The sequence below is a fragment of the Callorhinus ursinus genome, unplaced genomic scaffold (genome assembly GCF_003265705.2).
Source record: "Callorhinus ursinus isolate GAN/ISIS: 27379988/994484 unplaced genomic scaffold, GSC_fseal_2.0 scaffold44, whole genome shotgun sequence".
Taxonomy (NCBI): domain Eukaryota; kingdom Metazoa; phylum Chordata; class Mammalia; order Carnivora; family Otariidae; genus Callorhinus; species Callorhinus ursinus.
The window spans coordinates 2,339,699-2,354,885 of NW_027397106.1; the positions used below are offsets into that span (position 1 = coordinate 2,339,699).

At 48.6% G+C, this 15,187-nt stretch overlaps 1 long non-coding RNA gene across 1 annotated transcript; it reads right to left on the reverse strand.

Annotated features, from left to right (window-relative positions):
- Nucleotides 1-535: 535 nt before the first annotated feature.
- Nucleotides 536-11,115, reverse strand: LOC141370737 (uncharacterized). Its single transcript, XR_012375045.1, has 3 exons — nucleotides 11,036-11,115; nucleotides 2,098-2,269; nucleotides 536-614 (listed from the first exon to the last, which is right to left on the reverse strand). It is a non-coding gene; the product is annotated as an uncharacterized lncRNA (long non-coding RNA).
- Nucleotides 11,116-15,187: the final 4,072 nt, after the last annotated feature.

Sequence of the window (15,187 nt, forward strand, 5' to 3'; positions counted from 1 at the left end):
GGGAGGATGGAAGCAGTAAAGATGGGTGAGAGAGAGTGAGTCCTGGGGGGGCTCCCCTCAACTCCCTTCACTGCCTGGAGGGCCCAGAGCTGCTGAGTTAGGGAGTGAGGGGCAGAGCTGCCGAGGACCCGAGAGAAAGGAGCGTGGGGCAGAGTGGGACCCCCTCAAGCCCAGCCCTGCTCCTGGCATGTAGGGGGAACTCTGTAAAAGATTTTGATTTAAACAATTAATGAAAAGGGGGAGCCAGGAGAGGCTGGGGTACCAACAAGCGTGGCTGGGTTGGCTGTGGGAGGCAGGCGGGGTGGTGGGGGCTGCAGCTGGGGTGGGTACAGGACTGAATCTCGAACTCCCTGAGCCCTCCTGCAGCCTTTTCTGGCAAAGGGAGCTCTCCTCCACCAGGGATGCCCTCTCCTACTCTTATGACCTCTTCCCCCTTTGACTCTGGTGCCCTTGGTCTCTCCTCAGGTCGAACCCCGATACCTCGATGCCACCCCCCAGCCTATTACCTCTTTCCAGTCTGCTGAGAAGTGGGTGGGCCAAGGGCATGAGCATGGCTCTTGGTGTCAAAAGACCTGGGCTGGGTGATCTTGGGCAAATGTACTTGGGTTGGTGTCCTTGGTAATAAAAATAATAGTTATATCTACTCTAAGAGTTTTCATGAGGATCGAATGAGACAATGTGCCTGATCAAGCTTTGACAACTGAGAAGCCAGTGGATTTCCTCTCTTGTCTGGTTTGCCGCATCTACTCCTTTTCCTCCCAGCCCCCTTACTTTGACCTCACTGCCCTCTAGTCTTCTGTTCCCTGCTCATCGCTCTTTCCTTTCGATCTGGGCACAGGGCAGGGGCAGCTACGGCCGAGTCGATGGAAGAGGAGATAAAATGGAAAAGCTGAGTGGCTGATAACCCATCTCAAAATCATCCTGTCCGTGGCCATGTCTCTGTCAGTCTCTCTCCCTTTGGCTTTGGACTTGGAAGATCTACTAGCGGTGTCTGGGGGAACTATCCTGTGAGCAGCTAGGAAAGCAAGGCTATAGCCCGGGAGAGGCAGGGGGAGGGGCTGCAACTCACAGGGCTAAAGCTAGCCTTTACAGCCTTTGCACAAACTGGAAAAAGTCAGCCTCATCCTTGTCTCCGGGGCCAGTGCACCGACCGACCTGCATAGCCGGATGTGGGGGCACTGTCAGGAGCACCCACCTAGAGGATTTGGGGAAAACCCTCAACCCGTGGATAGGATGGCCTATGGAAAGGGATCAGAGCAAAGAAGTGGGCAGAGAGCTAAGGCAAGTAGAGGAGGAAGAGACAGAGGGAAAAGAGAGGGGAAAGGGGAGGAGGCTCAGACTCTTGCCAGTTCCTAGGAAGAGACCACGAGAGAGAGGTCATGAGAGCCAAGGAGAAGGAGTTTCAAGGAAGAGCTGTCCGCGGGGCATATACACAGAGCGATCAAGGAGGCCGAGGACAAGAAGAGCACATCCAGAAAGTGATGGAGACCGAGGGCAGGCGGTGAAGGGCTGAGGAGTGAGTGGTTAGTGATGAAGTGGAGGCAGAGTGTAGACTTTTGGGGAAGGAAGGGAGAAAAGGGGATGATCTGCTGTTTCAGGTAGCGAGGTTGCTGGAAGGCTTGCTTGGGCTGGCACAGTTTAGCAAGGCTGGTCACTGATCAAACAAGCGGTAATAATAATCAAGTAGCTGGTGCGATGCTAGGCCAAGTCCAGGGAACAATGCAAGCACATAGCAGCTGCTGCAAGGAGATCAGCCGCAGCACTAATCTAGCCTGAGAAACACTTCCTGCGGGAAGTGGCATTTAAGCTGAAAGCTGAGAGGTAATATAGGACGAATAGGGGGCAGAGCTGGGACTTGACGTGTGTCGCCCCTACATACTCTTGCCTCTTGACCAGCGGGAAGAGGGGACAGAGGCAGAGGAGACTGTGACACGTGCGTGGGATACAAGGCCTACCGACGAGGTGGGAAAGGACGCATGAAGAGTCAGAGCAGATGGTGGTGCTGAGGGTGGCTGAAGGTGCTGAAAATCAAGGAGATAAGGATCTCAAGCAAAAGAGAGGATGGGAAGAGAGCACAGATTTTGGAATCGGACAGACCTGGGTTTGTATCCTGGCTTTGCTGTTTGTCTCCGTGTGATCGCGATCACGTGCGGCGCCCAAGTTAGTGAGCCTAGCAGGTGCTTTTCACGGGTGCTCCCCTGCCTCCTTCTCCTCGGGTCTCCATCAGCAGGGAGTGTAAGCCTTTAGTTTGGTTCGGTTCCACAGAGAGCTGGGAATACAAAGATGAACACAAATAAGTAATAACAATCAAGGAGATCATTATTAGAGGGGACAGATAATTGAAGAAACCAAATACAGTGTGAGAGGTACTATGAAAAGTTCCAAAGTACTGTTGGAGGGGAGAGTGCTTCATCCATTCACCAACTATGTGTAAGGCCCCTGCTAGATACCAGACATGTTCCCGTCTCTGGGGGCACAGTGCAGAAAAGCCAGAGAAGCTTGCTGCTCTCATGCTGTTGAAGGATTGGGGTCGTGGAGGAGGGAATGCTCCGGCAGGGCTTCAGAAAACGAATGAGAACTTGCTAGGGAGACGAGGGGGTCGAGGAGAAGGCTTTCCAGATCCAGCGGGCAGTGTGACCTGTTAGTGTCTAACACAGTCCCCTCCTCTGAGTTTCAGGTCTCTGTCTCTGGCTGGTCACGGGATAGTATCCCCTCTTGGAGCTTTCAAAGTCATCTTAAACTTATTGGATCTGGGGCGCCTGGCTGGCTCAGTCGGTTCAGCATGTGACACTTGATCTCAGGGTTGTGAGTTCGAGCCCCACTTTGGGCATAGAGATTGCCTAAAAACAAATCCAAACCGAAAACACCACAAACTTATAGGATCTCAGGCTGAACCTATGAACTTCCTGCATCTGTTTTTTTTTCCTTCCTGCTTTTTAACAATTCAGATTTTTTTGAGGTATAATTTGCATATGGTAACATTCACTTTTTTTAGGGATGGAATTCCTTGAGTTTTGACAAAGGAATACGGTTGTAAAATGCCACCATAAATCAAGGTATAAAACGTTTTTAATTATCTCAAAGTGTCCCATTGTGTTCATTTCTAGTTTATCTCCCTCACCCACCCCCAGCTCTGGCAACAACTGATCTATTCTCTGTGCCTATCAGACATGCCCTATAAATTATATCACACAGCATGTGGCCTCTTGTCTCTGGCTTCTTTCACTTAGCGTAACGTTTTTGTGATTCATCCATGATATTGCACATATCTGTAGTTTCCTCCTTTTTAAAATTTTTTATTTATTTATTTTTTTGACAGAGAGAAACACAGCAAGAGAGGGAACACAAGCAAGGGGATTGAGAGAGGGAGAAGCGGGCTTCCCGCGGAGCAGGGAGCCCGATGCGGGGCTCAATCCCAGGACCCTGGGATCATGACCCGAGCCGAAGGCAGACGCTTAACACCAAGAGCCACCCAGGTGCCCCTGTAGTTTCCTCCTTTTTATTGCCCTAGAGTATTCCACCCTATGGAGGTACCATAATTTGTTTACCCATTCATCAGTACATGGATATTTAACCTGTTTCCAGTTTTTAGAATGAATTATGAACATTGATGTATAGGTCTTTGTGTGGGTATATGTTTTCATTGCTCTTGGTTAAAATACCCAGGAATGGAACAAGTAGGTTGTATCTGTATGGGTTTAACTCTGTAAGAAAATGCCAAATTATTTTCTAAAGTAGTTGTACCATTTTACATTCCCACCCATAATGTTTGAGAGTTTCAGTGGCTTTGGATCCTGTACACATTTTGTATCATCTGTCCTTTTTTTTTTTTTTTAATTGTAGCTTTCCTGGTGGGTGCATAGTGGTATTTCATTGTGGCTTTAATTTGTCTTTCCTAATGACTGATGATGTTGAGTGTCTGCTCGTGGGTTTCTGTTGCTATCTGTATTTCATCTTTGATGAAGTATGTATTCAAATCTTTCACCATTTAAAATATTACCCATTTAAAATACTGTTTTTTTAAAATTATTAAAATTTGAGAGCTTTCTATAGATCTGGATTTACATTCTTCATCATATATGTGATTTACAACTATTTTTCTCTCGGTCTATGGTTTCCTTTCCATTCTCTTGACTTTGCCTTTTGAAGAGAAGTTATTAATTTTGAAGAAGTCCAATTATCAAGTTTTTATTTTATGAATCAAGGTTTGATGCTGTATTTGAGAAGTCTTTTCCTATGTTAAAGTCACAAAGATCTTTCCTGTTTGTTTTTTTTTTCCCAGATGTTTTATGGCTTTAGGTTTTACATTTTGGCCTATGATTCATTTGAGTTAATGTGTTTGGCAAGTATTTTCTCCCACTCTGTGGCCTATCTTTGTATTTTCTTAACAATGTTATTAGAACAATTGAAGTTTTAATTTTGATAAAATTCCATTATCAAGTTTTTCTTGTAAGGTGTGTAATTTTTTGTGTTCAATCTAAGAAATCTTTCCCTAACCCAAGATCACTAAGACTTTTTCTTATATTTTCTTCTAGAAGTTGTATAGTTTTAGATTTTATGTTTTGATTTGATTCTTGCCTATGATGTGAAGTATGGGTTGAAGTTCCTTTTTTTTTTTCCCACAAGGATGTCCAATTGTTTAGCACTATTTGTTGAAAAGATTGTCCTTTCTCCAGTGATTTACCTTGGCACCACTGTGTGAGTCTCTTTCTAGACTCTTATGTTCTATTGATGTATGTATCTGTCGCTCGGCTGAGACCTCACTGTCTTGATTACTGTAACTTTATGGCAAGTCTAGAGGCTAGGTAGTATGAGTACAAATTTTTTCTTCTTCTTCTTCTTTTTTTTAAAGATTTTATTTATTTATTTGACAGAGAGAGACATAGCGAGAGAGGGAACATAAGCAGGGGGAGTGGGAGAGGGAGAAGCAGGCTTCCCATGGAGCAGGGAGCCTGATGCAGGGCTCGATCCCAGGACCCTGGGATCATGACCTGAGCCAAAGGCAGACGCTTAACTGACTGAGCCACCCAGGCGCCCCACATATTTCTTCTTCTTTTTCAAAATTGTTTTAGCTATTTTAGGCCCTTTGCCTTTTTGTATAAATTTTTAGAATAATTTTGTCAATTTATTTATTTATTTTTAAAGATTTTTATTTATTTATTTGAGAGAGAGAGAATGAAGAGAAAGAGAGCATGAGAAGGGGGAGGGTCAGAGGGAGAAGCAGACTCCCCACCAAGCAGGGAGCCCGATGCGGGACTCAATTCTGGGACTCCAGGATCATGACCTGAGCTGAAGGCAGTCGCTTAACCAATTGAGCCACGCAAGCGCCCATCAATTTTTATTTAAAAGTTTACTGAGATTTTGATTGGGACTGCATTAAACTTATAGATCAATTCAGAGACAGAATTAGCATTTTAACAATATTGAGTCTTCCAATCTATGAACTTGGTATATCTCTCCAGTCATATAGATCTCCTTCAATTTCTCTTGCTAATGTTTTGTGGTTTTCAGCACAAAAATCTTGCATATATTTTGTTTGATTGGAAGGTATTTTACGTTTAAATCTGATTATAAATGATATTGTGCTTTTTTTAAAGATTTTATTTATTTATTTGACAGAGAGAGACAGCAAGAGAGGGAATACAAGCAGGGGGAGTGGGAGAGGGAGAAGCAGGCTTCCTCCTTAAGCAGGGAGCCTGATGTGGGGCTTGATCCCAGGACCCTGGGATCATGACCTGAGCTGAAGGCAGACGCTTAATGACTGAGTCACCCAGGCACCCGACACTGTGCTTTCAATTTCAATTTCTGACTGCTCATTGCTAGTATATAGAAATATGACTGATTTTTAAATGTTGATCATTTATCCTGCAGACTTGCTAAATTCTTTTATTAGTTCTAGTGATTTCTTGTATATTCTTTAGGATTTTCTCCATAGACTATCATTTCATTGGCAGATAAAGACAGCTTTATTTCTTCTTTTCTGATCTCTATGACTTTTATTTATTTTTCTTGACTTATTGCCTTTACTAACACCTCCATTACGATGCTGAATAGAAGTGGTGAGAGATAGTATCTGGAACATGTGGTACTCTTGCTTGCCCAGGGCCTTTGCATGTGAAATGCCCTATATCTAAATCATTCTCTTTCCTTACTGCAGCCTTTTCTATTAACTTATCCTTCATATTTCGGTTCAAGTATTGCTTCTTCAGGGAAGTTTCTTTAATTCCTTCAAATTTAGGCCATGTTCTTTTGTAATATATTCTTATAGGATCATGTTTCTTTTATTAAAATAATTTATAGCAGTTTATATTTATATTTTTTCATTAGTGTGATTATTAGGTTGCTATCTTTCTAACTAGATTGTAAGCTCCAGGGGCCATATCTATTTTGCTCATCATTGGGTTTTTAGTGCCTGCACTTATTAGGTGATCAATAGATATTTGTTAAATACATGGGGAGCCAATTGGTAGCAGAAAAATGTAAGAGACAGAAGATGAAGTGGGAAAGGTCAGTGAGGGCCAGGTCAAGGAAGGCCTTGTAGGCAATGAAGAGTTTGCACTTCCCTGGTTCTCAACTTTATTTTGCACCAGGTACACTGGGGAACATGTTATGAATGCAGGTGCCCAAGTGGCACCCCCACTTGCAGAATAATACTCTTTGGTATTGGGGTCTGGGCCTCCATTTATTTTGATTTTGATTTTTTTAAAGATTTATTTATTTGTTTTAGAGAGAGAGAGGGCGTGAGCGGGAGGGGCAGAGGGAGAGGGAGAATCTCAAGCAGATTCCCCGCTGAGCATGGAGCCCAATGTGGAGCTCCATCTCATGACCCGGAGATCACAACCTGACTCAGAACCAAGAGTCGGACGTTTAACGGACTGTGCCACCCAGGCACCCCTGGGCCTCCATTTTTAACAAATTCCCCAGGGATGAACCAAAGGCATCTGGGTACTGTTTCAGGATCTAGAGAGACATTGAATCTTGAAGCAGGAAAGTGTCATAATCATTTTGCTTTTTGGCAAGACTACTCTAGCTGGGTATCTTGGAAAGGTATGAAGGCACAAGATTGGCGATTAGTGCAATCATCTAGATGAGTGATAATGAATGCCTCAATTAAGGGAGGAGATTCAGTGGAAATACAGGGAAGAACATGGATTCAAAGGAAATTAAGAAGTTAGATTTGGCAGGTTTTGGTGTCTAATTGGATGTATGGGGAATGAAGAAGTAAGAATACTAACAATAATAACCAACAATTATTGAGCACCTATGATGTGCCAGGCACAGTTCCACATGCTTTATACATATCATGATTTAGCTTCCTAACAACTGTATGAGGCAGATTATAGTACCATCCCCGGGCCTTCAGGTGACTCCTAGCTTTCTCACTTTGGAAGGGGTGATGTCCATCAGATGGGAATTATGAAAGGAAGAGAGGCCAGGAGGGTGGTGTTATATAATGACTTCAGTTTGGAACCTACTCATTTTGAGACGTGGCGAGACCCAAGGTGGTGATTGGAAACACAGTTCTGCAGCTCTCCTGAGAGTCTGGGAGCCATCATCCCGGAAGTGGATGGGATTGACCAGAAGAAAAGAGGTTGAGGCCAAGGCTCTCAGTCTGGCCTCGGTGGGTGGATTTCCTGACTGCATGAGCCTCTTGAGTTATATAGGAGATGCTGACAATCTGTGATTGTGCCAAAGGAGTGTGCGTGGCCCACCAAGAAGATAAAGGACTACAGATACAGGTTGTGGGCAGGTAGAAAGGATTCGGGGATGAAGATTGGAGGGGCGCCTGGGTGGCTCTGTCGTTAAGCATCTGCCTTCGGCTCAGGTCATGATCCCAGGGTCCTGGGATCGAGTCCCACATCGGGCTCCCTGCTCAGCGGGAAGCCTGCTTCTCCCTCTCCCTCCCCCCACTCATGCTCCCTCTTTCTCTCTTGCTCACTCTCTCTCTCTCAAATAAATAAATAAAATCTTAAAAAAAAAAAGGAAATTGGAAAGGAATGGCCTGAGGGATAGTAAGAAGTTTAGAAGGAGATGTCAGGAGGCCAAGGAAATAGTCTTTCAAGAAAGATGGAGTGGTCAGTGGTGTCCAGTCCAATATCATAGGTAGATCAGGTAAGAAAAAACTTGAAAAGAGTCCACCAAATTCAGCTATTAGTTGTTCGTTAGTTTTTTTTTTTTTTTTTTAGATTTTATTTATTTATTTATTTGAGAGAGAGAAAGAGAGAGAGAGCACGCAAGTGTGGGGAGCAGGTTGGGGGGAAGATGCAGAGGGAGAGGGAGAGAGAATCTCAAGCAGACTCCCCCAGGAGCGCAGAGCACGACTTGAGGCTCCATCTCATGACCCTGAGATCACCATCTAAGCCAAAACCGAGTCAGAAGCTCAACTGACTGAGCCGCCCAGGTGCCCCTGATCATTAGTGTTTTTTTTTTAATACTTTATTTATTTATTTGACAGAGAGAGAGAGAGAAGAGAGAGAGGGAATACAAGCAGAGGGAGTGGGAGAGGGAGAAGCAGACTTCCCGCGGAGCAGGGACCCTGATGCGGGGCTCGATCTCAGGACCCTGGAATCGTGACCTGAGCTGGAGGCAGACGCTTAATGACTGAGCCACCCAGGCGCCCCTGATCGTTAGTGGTTTTAATGATTTCTGTGGCTGGTGGCTGGGGTGGGGTAGGTAGTGTGAGGTGAGAATTGAGAATGAATATGACCTCTTCTTTTGAGGAGCTTGGCTGTGGAAAGAGAGGTGTCAAGGGTGGAGGATGATTGCCCTCCCCTCTCCCCTTCCCTCTCTTCTTCCTCCCTTCCTTTTTTTTAAGGAGGAGAGACTTGCACATGGATAGAGGAAGAGGGGAGAAATCCGAGGCAGCGGGCATAGCAGGACGGGGAGAGGAGAGGCTTGATGGAGCAAGCTTCCCAGGGGGTAGAGTTGAGAGTGTGGGTGGAAGGCCTGGCCCTGAGCACAGGGAGGGCCACCTCCAAGAAGGAGTTAAGGGTGGGGATGAATACAGATAACAGGCGAGGGGGGCATTAAGGAGGTGGTGCCAGCCACGGAAGCCCCTTCAGGCACCAGGAGTTTATGAGTCTGGTCCCTGGGAGAGGGGCAGGTCTGATGACGTGTCTTTGCAGCTGAGGAGACACCCTCTTCTGCTCTGAAGACGCCACTGTCTTTTCCTTAGCCTGGGACACCCTCCTTCTGTTCTGCCTTGTCCTCCTCCAGGAAGCCTTCCGGATTGACACCCTCACTCCGCCTCTCCCCGTGGCTGGCTCAGCTCCCCATTCCTTCCTCGCCCCAGCACAGAGGCCAAGCGCTCCCCCCTGGTTCAGTGTCCGTCTGTCTGTGCCTGGCCTCCGGAGAGACAGCACCCAGAACGGGGAGGGGAGGGGAGGGGACGAGAACGCGTGTGATTCTGTAAAATGGGTGGCTTCTCCCTCAGGCCTGCCCCTCCCCGGCTCTCAGGATGAGCTCCGGCTGGCCACAAGGGGGTGCTTGGCCGGAGAAGGCCTGGCTGCCATGGTCTGGGCATCCGGCCCAGTCGGCTGGCAGGCAGCCGGGGTCCCACTCTGGCTGCGACTTTGCCCCCCACACCGATGGCCCCCAGCCTCCGTTGCCATGGCTGCCCTTTAGTTTGGGAGTAAACAGAGCTCTTCCTCCTCCCCCTGTCCAGCTTACTGACACGCAAGTGTCTCTCCAGGGCTGGGCTGGAATTCCAAGTGTGCAGGTACCCCCGCCCCCATCTTGGGAAGGCACAAGGTGGTGAGTCACCGAATTTAGGTCTCTTTCCACCCTCTCACTGTTATCTGGCTGCCCCCACTGCTCCCCTCCCTGGCCAGCCTATGTCCTGCTAGAATTGGGGAGGGATGAAGATAAAGGCTGGGGCTCATTTGGTCTATCAAACAGGGTGGTGGGGTGTAGGGAGGAGCCTTCCCATCCTGGATTACCTCCTTGGGGCTGTTTCTGGGCTGTGGAGGACTTCCCAAGGCCTATCCATCCCTGGTATCAATGAGAATAATCACAGCCTCTTTTCCCCCTTATCTTCAGGATCCTGGGGGCTCAGGGCGAAGGAGAGGAGAAGATAGGAAAAAAGGAATGTGGGAGAGAGGAAATAGGGGTCAGAGGGCAGACGACGACTCAGGATGACTCATCGGGCTAGAATAGAATCAGAGAACCATGCATTCCTTCCTTCTGTGAGTCGAACGAATTTCCGTGCTGGCTATTGAGCGAAACAGAAACGTGTAAGACAGGGGCCTGCTTTTGAGCCTGCACTTGGTGCTGGTGTGAGGCCCTGGACTTGGAATTTGGGGACCCCGTTTGGAGCCCCAATTACTAGTTGCTGGGCAAGTTACGGTAATAATACTAAACCCTCAAGGTCATTGTGAGGACCGAATGAGGCAAATATGGGAGACTGCTTCAGTAGCCAATGCTCAAGCCACGTTAGATGCCTGTGGATCAGGTTTACAATTAGGGGGGTGCTCAGGCAAGGGTGACCCAGCCCAGGGGCATAACCAAGGCTCGTTTTGGGGGTCTCTGTGGGACTGGTGACTTCCAGCAGTGGTGACTGGGGCAGGCTGTGTGGGCAGGTGCCTGGTGTGTGATTTTCATTCAGTAAATGTTTGCAGAATGAATGGGGTGTGCTGGAGCCAGGGCCCGCAGGAGGGGTAAGGTTTCAGCAGGTGCAGGTGACAGGAAGGTGCTGTGGGAGAAAGGGCACGGCCCTGGGGCTGGGGCAGGGAGGCAGCTAAGTGCCAGCCAGGGAAGGCTCAGCTCAGCTAGAGGAGGAGTTTGACCTTTATTCGGAAGGCAAAGGGAGTCTCTGAGCTGGGAAGTGACAGGATCAAAGTGGTGTTTATGGAAGATCAGTCTGGCTGGGCCTGGCCAGAGGACATCTTGGAGCAAAGTGACTGGGGGAGATGGAGGGGGGCAGGGCCAGAAGGCCAGAGGGAGGATGTGTACGTGTCTAGGAGCTTCAGAGCGGGTGATGATGTCAGCTCCCCTCCACTCTGCAGACCCGCCTGCACGTCTCCAGGGCCCCTCTCACCTGCCTGCAAGAAGGAGGAAGGAACATCGCAGGGAGGAAGAGAATTTCTCAGGGACACAGAGAGCAAGGCAACACTTCCTCCTGCCTCCTCCTTCCTCGGAGGGACTGGGAGCCCAGCTCAGGGCATAGGGGTGGAAGGGAAGACCAGGACTGGAGCTAGGACCTGGGTCCTTTACTTTTCTGGGTCCTGCTCCTGTCCTCTAAGAGGAGTGTGAATTGACGTGGTTTTTAAAGCTAGGGAGGGGCGTTTGGGTGGCTCAGTCGGTTAAGCGTCTGACTTGATTTTGGCTTAGGTCATGATCTCAGGGTCCTGGGATCGAGCCCCGCCTTAGGCTCTGGGCTAAGTATGGAGTCTGCCTGTTCCTCTCCCCCTGCTCCTCCCCGCCACTCACTGGCTCTGTCTCTAAAATAAATAAATAAAATCTTAAAAAAAAAAATCTAGAGAAATAGTTAATGGTGGCAGAGAGAGAGAAAGAGAGAGAGAGAGAGAGGGGACCCATTACGCTCCAGGAACAGCTGTGCATGAACCCCAGAGCTCAGTAGCAGGAGGCTGAGACGACAGTGCTGTCCAGTTCTGGGCCTGAACGTCCCTGGGGGGGCAGGGGCGGGGAGATTTCTGGCTTGGGGCTGCTAGTAGGAGTTTGAGACCTTAGCCTTTGCTGGGACCAGTCCTCCTGATCCATGTCTTCTCCCCCTTTGCTCCCAACCTCCTTTGGTCCCATTTTCTGATGGACACCATACCCTGGAAGCATGCTGCCCAGGGCCACTGTCCCTGCAGCCCCCCAGCTCTGACTCAGCCTGAGCTCCTGGGAACTCAGAGGTAGCTAGTTTTGCTCTCTGGGGGTGGGGACATAAGGCTTATGACCCTGGATGGGCCCATTCTCTGTGAGGCAGTCTGTTGTATAGACATATACCTCCACTTGCATTCCTCTGGGCCGGGGGCGGGGCGTCCGGACCTTGCCCTGCCTGACTCAGTCCGTGCTAGGAATTGCAGACCATCGGAGAGCACGGCTTTCAGAACCTGCCAGACCTCCTTCCCTGAGGTCCTTTCCCCATTGTCCTGGCCTTGCTGTGCTTTCGCCCCCTTGAGGCCTGCCGCACCCCCGCTGTCCTCCATTCCTCGGCTTCTGGGCAGGCCTGACCCCATCTAAGTCTGAGTGGGGACTCCCAGCACAGAGGCTCCTTCGAAGGAGCACCCCCTTCCCTGGTCACTCATTGCTACTCTGCTCATTCCTTAGATGAGCCAGTCCTTTGTCCAGTCTATCCTTTCGCCCCTTTCAATGCTCAGTGAAGGAGAGGATGCTGTCTTGTCCACTGGCTAGTGCTGCGGTAGGAGGGAACTATGGGTGACTCCAGAGTATAGTCGAGAGTGTGCTTCATCACAGGGGCCCTTTCACTGAGGGAGGGCGATGAAGAACAGGAGGAAGGCTGAGATCTTGGAGAAGAGTCTGTGGTTTTCCCTCATTGCATAGGGATCCTAAACAGGGCCTTTACGGGGCAAAGAAAAGCTCTGACAACTACTGTCACCACCTAATTTATTTGACATATGAGAGAATAAAAGCTGAGAGCCCAAATCAGGTATGATTTCAAGTTTAGTGCTGTTCCCACTGTGCTGCAATAACTTTGGGAAATTCAAAGTGCTAAAAACCAAATTGATTGATTGATTGATTGGGTGGGGAGGGGCAGAGAGAGAGGGAGCAGCAGGCTCCATGCTCAGCACGGGGCTCTATCTCATGACCCTGACATCATGACCTGATCTGAAATCAAGAGTCAGGCACTTAACCGACTGAGCCACCCAGGTGCCCCAAACCAAATTAATTTAAATGGAATTAAAGGAATTCCAGAAATAAATGGTCCTGCTCCTTCATTACACAGACACAACTGTAGCTCAGACAGGGGAAGTGACTTGTCCAGTGTCACACAGCAATTTAGAGACAGTTGAGATTGGAACACATGTGATTTGATTTCCAAATTTACGTTTTTCGGCTACTCTACGTTGTTCTAGGGATTGTTTAAAAACAATTCTCAGTTCCATTTCATTTCATTTAATCACAAATCCAAGAGCACTGAGTGGTGGTAGGAAGTGCTGAAGTGAAAGGATTTGAGGGTGTGTCAGCTCACAGGATGAGGAGGAAGGGTGGAGAGCTGGGAGGTGGATTATGCCGGTCAGCTGCTCAGCTGTTCTGGAATTCCTGGGTCTCCCCAGATAAGCAGGGCCACTTCGGCAGGTCTTCCCTTCTGGAAGGCATCTTCCTTTATCAGGGGTGCTGGCTGATTGGGGTCAAAGCTTTCCTCCTGGCCTGGAGAATCTACATGGCTATCCCCTGCCTCTCTCGGCCTGGCTCTGGCTAGACCCAGGGCCCTGGGAAACCTCACTTTGGGTTTCAGAGCTAGAAGGCTTGGGTTGAATTCTGATCCTGATGCTCAAGTGCTTTGTGACCTTAGGAAATATTTTGAAACTTTCTGAGCTTCCCTATCCTAAGGTGTAAAATGAGGCTATTTGTACTTTCCCTGTAGGCTTAAGCGTGAAGATCGAATGGGGTTATAAAAAGTCTATGGTGTGGGGAGTGCCTGGCATCTGGTACAGTCTTGGAGGGGGAGGGAAGCAGGGAGGAGAGACATGGCTTGGGAGGCAGACAAGGCCCAGTTCGGCCTCTCCCAGCAGCTACTGTACAGCACAAGCTTTTCTTAACCTCCAGGCTGTTTCCTCAGCTCTAAAACAGAGATAATGCTTATTTCATAGTTTCTGTAAGGATTAAAAGTTGTCATTACCGTCTTAGGGGTACTCCTAGGCCACTGGGGGTGCCTGAACTCATGCCCCAGTCTGGTAGACCAGGTCAGAGCTGAAGGTATCTAATCACAGTCTGGGCTGGGAGAAAAGCCTGGGAGGTCTGGGAGGCCTTCCTGAAGGAGGTGCTTGGGGTGGAGTCAGGCTGGAGGGACAGTGAGAGAGAGAGAGAGAGAGAGAGAGAGAGAGAGAAGGAGAGTCCCTGGTCTGGTGACCTGCTCAGGGAGAGAGAGAGTTTGCTTCGGAGCTGGCTGCCACGTGGAACAGGGTCTGGCCGTGGGTGGGAAGGGGCGACTGGGGGTGAAGGGTCAATGTGGCTCCATGTGGGAGCCATGGGAACCATGGACCCATGGATCTAGGAGGAGGCCTGGGGAGTTTGACTTCTGCAGCTGGACACTTCTGAGTCAGAAGCACAAATCTGGGAGGGAAATGGCCCTCTCCTTGGGTAGGACTTTGTCTCCTCTGCCTCCTATGCGCTGGAGGTTGCTTCTGCTGCCCAGGCTTCTCTTAGTTTCCTGAGATGAATCACCAGGGAAACCTGAAGAGTCAAGGAAGGAGATGGGGCAACTCCTGGCCTTGGGGATAGATGGCCTTACCCTGGAATTCTATTGGGAGGGCAGAAACACACACAGAATTGCGTTGCCATGGGAGCTTGCCTAACACTTCCCTGAGGCTAAACCTGCCCAGCCCCAGACTGCCCCAAGCGCCCCCTTCAGAGCCCGTTCCTACCTTCCAGGTCAGCAGACTTGCCCAAAGACCTATGAATGAGTCAATGTGTCCTGCTTTGGGGTTACCTCAGGCCTTAGACACCAGGGAATCTGGGAGGTAGGTTGGTTACCCAGCGAGAGGTAGCAGGGCTTTCCTGGACCCGAGCTGCTCATTTGTGAATTCGTTCATCATATGTTTGGTGGAGTGCTTGCTAGGCATTTTCTTTCTTTCTTTCTTTCTTTTTTTTTTTTTTTAAAGATTTTATTTATTTTTTGACAGAGAGAGACACAGTGAGAGAGGGAACACAAGCACGGGAAGTGGGAGAGGGACAGGCAGGCTTCCCGCAGAGCAGGGAGCCCGATGCGGGGCTCGATGCAGGGCTCGATCCCAGGACCCCAAGACCATGACCTGAGCCAAAGGCAGACGCTCAATGACTGAGCCACCCAGGCGCCCCTTGCTAGGCATTTTCTAATGCTGTAAATCTGGCCGTCAACGAGACGACGTCAATGTCCCTGGCTTCATGGGAGAGGTGCCCTAAGTCTATCAGAATCCCTACAGTAAGAGGGGTGACTTAGATGTTTGACAAATACTAATCGAATGAATGCAATATATATTTTTCTTTTTTTTTTTTAAAGATTTTATTTATTTATTTGAGA